Here is a 4421-nt window from a genome sequence, read left to right as displayed (position 1 = left end):
AGGTCAATTTCATATTGAGTTAAATTATCTTTATTTTTTTTAATTTTTAATATAATATTTTTCAAATTGTATAAAATTTTTAAATTTTTATAAAGTTATAAAAATTTGGATAATTTGGAAACCCTGCTCAAAACGAAAGAAGTCTTCTCTTTAGAAGACATTAAGTTTGGGGTTAATCGTCTCGCGAATGGGAAAGCTAAGGACATTGAAGGTTACCAGGCAGAAATCTTAAAAATTGGAGGCCCTGTCCTCATCCCCCACATCCACAAGCTTTTCAATCACGCTGTTAAGCAAGGGTTCCCTAAACCTTGGACTGAGAGCCTCATTATCCCTATTTTTAAAAGTGGAGATACAAATAACCCCTCTAATTATCGGACAATTATGATCAGCCCTCTCTTAGCCAAATTATATGGTAGTATTCTGGAAAAAAAGTTAAGCATATGGCTTGAAAGTGAAGGTAAGCGGGCTAAAGGCCAAGCAGGTTTCAGAAGGCATCACTCAACAACAGACCACCTTGTTACGCTAAGGATCATTGCGGAGGAATGTCGTAATGATAAATCCAATTTATTTTGCTGCTTTGTAGACTTTAGAAAGGCTTTCGATACGGTTCCTAGATACAACCTTTGGAATAGGTTAGAAGAGCTAAAGGTTCCTCTTGAGTTAAGAGCTGCTGCTATAAGGCTATACGAGAATGTAATTGCCAAGCTAAAGAACAATGAGGGGTGGTCAAAAGATATTAAGTGTAACATCGGAGTTAAACAAGGTTGCCCCCTCTCCCCTACTCTATTTGGCATTTACATCGATAAGCTCGAAGGTTATTTAGAAGAAGCAGGATGTGGTGGCACAATCTTAGCTGGGATAGTCATTATCCTTCTTCTATATGCTGACGATATTGTTCTTTTGGCAAGGTGCCCTTCTGATCTTGATAAGCAACTCAAGCTTCTTAAGGATTTCTGCTCTACCATGGGTATGACTGTTAACACAAACAAAACAAAAGTTATGATTATCAAATCCAAGAAGGACACTTGCGCTAATTTTATGTATGACAATAATAACTTGGAGGAAGTGTATTCTTACAAGTACCTAGGAATTGATATCCATCACAAGCTCAACTGGAACCATAGCATTAAGAAAAGGATCAATGGGGGATGGAAAGCTTATTTTGGTCTTGAAAATAATTGTAAAACAGCAAACCTCGTAATGTGGGATAAAAAGAAGTTCCTCTTTGAAACTTTAGTCACTCCTGTTATCTTATATGGCTGTGAAGTTTGGGGCTGCAACATCTCCAGAGAATCATGGAGGAAGATTGAGCAAATCCAGAAGCGTTTTATAACTTATAACCTGAAAATTAAAAGTAATACACCCTATCCTATTCTCCTTATAGAAGCAGGTCTTTCTCCTATTGAGAGCCTAGCTATGCTCAGGTTTCTGTTGTACAAGCACAAGCTCAATAACATAGACAATCATAGACTTCCTAAGCTAGCTTTAAATTCCAGCCAAAATCACCTAAGGCTTAACCGAGGATGGCATAAGGACACAAGGGCCTGGTTAAACTATTGGGAGATCGATGAGAATGATGCTTTGCAAAACATAAATAACATTAAAGATATTGTTACTTCTAAGTTCAAAGAAAAATTGTGGTGTGAGAGAGATTTAGCGTCTAAAAGAAAATTAAGTTATTATAAGAAGGTCATCAACCCCACCCTTGAAGATCAAAAGTATCTCTCTATTCTAACTAGCTCAAAGAAGAAAATTAATATAGCAAAGATTAGAACGAATTCTCATGAGCTCCATAGTGAAACTGGTCGCTGGGCAGTTCCTAAAACGCCATGGATGGAAAGGATCTGCCATATTTGTGAGAATAGGAGCATCGAGGATGAAAACCACTTCCTCTTAGAGTGCCCTGCATACAACCACATTAGATCTCAATTTCACAATCTTTGTTACAATACTGACCTTCCTAGCCTTTTACAATGCCAAAATTATAGTGAACTCGGGAGGCTTCTCTCCATGCTTTTTGAGCATAGGAATAAAATCTTAAATCAAAATAAATAATTTGTCTTTTTAGGTCCGATAGATCATTATTTGATCTCAGCGGACGTTAACCATCATCATCATCATCATAAAAATAATAATAAAATATATTTATTTATTTATAATATAAAAATAAATATATTAAGGTGTCATTCACCACATTGATTTTAATAAAAGTTAATCATTATCATTACAAAATATAAATAGTAAAAAATATATATATATATAAATTAATAAAATTATAAAAAATATAGTATGGTTACAAATAGTGAAAAAATATAAAAACATTAATCTATATATATAAAAGAGAAGAATTATGTGAGGGAAATCATTTTTTTAATTAACCTCAAAATTGATTGTTATGTAAGGCAGAAGGGAAAAAAATTTATATTATTTAATCTTTTTAAACATTTTTCAAACTTATATATCCATTATCATGTTATTTAAACCTTTAAGAATTTTCTTTAATTAAAAAAATAAATCATTTCTAGAAAAATGAAACAACAATATAAATTCATTTTTATGAAATTCTGTTGTTTTCCAATTTTCAATGCACTGAGATGGGTCATCGACTGAAATGTCACTTGCACCGCTCATCGTCAACTATTTTTAAAGCTTATCTATCATTGTTAACTACTTTTAAAGCTTTTCTGAAAATTTACAAGGATTCCACTCAGATCTCCTTTAAAATTTAATAATATTTTGTAATGTAACATCACGTGGATCGTTCAAGAATACGTTTGTTTTACTTTACTTTTTAAATACCACTTCGTGGCCGTCACTGTCACTGTTGTTGCATGATATGATCCCGCTTCTTAGTCATGACAAGGCCGCAACAACTTCCCTTCAACGAATGTTAGGGCAAGAGGAGTTTCTTGCACGCAATGCTTAGAGACGTTTTGAAGATGGTAGCGGTGGAAGAGTACTCAGCTCCGGGAGGATGGTATGAATTACCAGAGTATGTCAGGGAACAGATGTTGGCGTTGCTCCCAGTTGGTTGCCTATGTAGATCTCGCAGCGTTTGCAAGGATGAGAACACCTTGTTCTCATCCACTAAATTCATAAACACTAGATGGGCTCAACTGCCTCCAAATAAAAAGCCATGGTTGTTTCTATGCACACTCAATTCCCAAATGGATGGTTGTTCGATTGAATCTTCTACATATTGTTTCTTCACACGGACATGGAAAACCTGCATCTCCCTCTCCTGTCCTTTCACAGGGAGGCGAAAAGGTGGAGCTTATTATTTTGGATCAGCCCAAGGGTTGTTCTTGCTGGATATCCCTGATGGCAAACATGTTGTTTGAAATCCTCACACTGGAAAATTCTTGAAACTTCACCCAATGTCATCAATAAATTAAAATCCTTATGACCAAAGGCATTGTGGCCAAAATCCTTATGACCAAAGGCATTGTGGCCTGGAATGTGGACAATCAAGAAACCTACAAAGTGGTGGTTGTGGGCTTGTCCTGCTAGAGTAATGTGCGCATAGTGGAAATCTATGACTCGTTTCAAAAGTCTTGGGTAATCGCCGGACACTTGCCGAAAAATTTAGACGATTTTGGACTATCACTGGGATTGTTTTCTCCAATGTTTTTTCTATTACACAACACTCAATCGCGCGGTCGGTATGGGCGTTTTGGGTTTCAGTATTGGAGAAGGTACTTCCAATTTCACAGTGTTGCCATAGTTAGGTAATGGCGACACCATGTGGTCTAAGCTGCTCACCTGCGGATCGCGGATTCTACTGGTTGGTGGCATATGCCAAAGGAGGGGCTCCTCTGTGTACACTGTGAGGCCCCAATGAATGATTTGTGGGTGCATTTGTGCCCATTCATTGATAGAGCCAAAATTATGGTCGAGCCTTTAACAACTTCAGTTGAAGGGTGAGCTCTCTGCTGAGTTCGCTCTACATGAAGCTAAGTTGTGTTTGAAGGTGGTGCTTTGGTAGTAGGTGACTTCTATTGTTGATTGTGTGTTGATTGGACCCTTTTGTTTCCTTAGGATCTTGCTAACCATAGTTTTTTTCTTGGAACCTCGGTCCATGTAAGGCCTTTGCAAAAAAGAGAAAGCATTTTGAAGATAATCGTGTTGTTGACAAAGTCTTGCAACAATGTTTTCATAATTCACTAGTTGTGAATAAACCCTACCTCTTCATTTGAGAAGGATTTTATTAGGCAATCCTTTATTGAGGTCCACTTTGACACATATGAAAACAAATATGATAATTTCTTTGCCATTCGATTATTGTTAGACTTTAAGCTTTTGTGGTTGTTTTTTGGTGTAGTATGATCTGGATTATCCACAGTATTATATTCATCATGTCGACGTTTCAAACCCCAAAGGGGGTCCATCATCAGGACCAAAAATGGTAGATTATGAATGAT

At 36.5% G+C, this 4421-nt stretch overlaps 1 pseudogene; it reads left to right on the top strand.

Annotated features, from left to right (window-relative positions):
• The first annotated feature begins 2939 nt into the window (after nt 1-2939).
• On the top strand, nt 2940-3841 carry LOC149165250 (uncharacterized; annotated as a pseudogene).
• Nucleotides 3842-4421: the final 580 nt, after the last annotated feature.

This window comes from Pinus tabuliformis, chromosome 5_1 (assembly GCF_031772625.1).
Source record: "Pinus tabuliformis cultivar Carrire ecotype Pingquan chromosome 5_1, CPIR1, whole genome shotgun sequence".
NCBI classification, from domain to species: Eukaryota; Viridiplantae; Streptophyta; class Pinopsida; order Pinales; family Pinaceae; genus Pinus; species Pinus tabuliformis.
The sequence above is the reverse complement of the archived record's forward strand: the minus strand, read 5'-3'. Positions and strand labels throughout refer to the sequence as shown.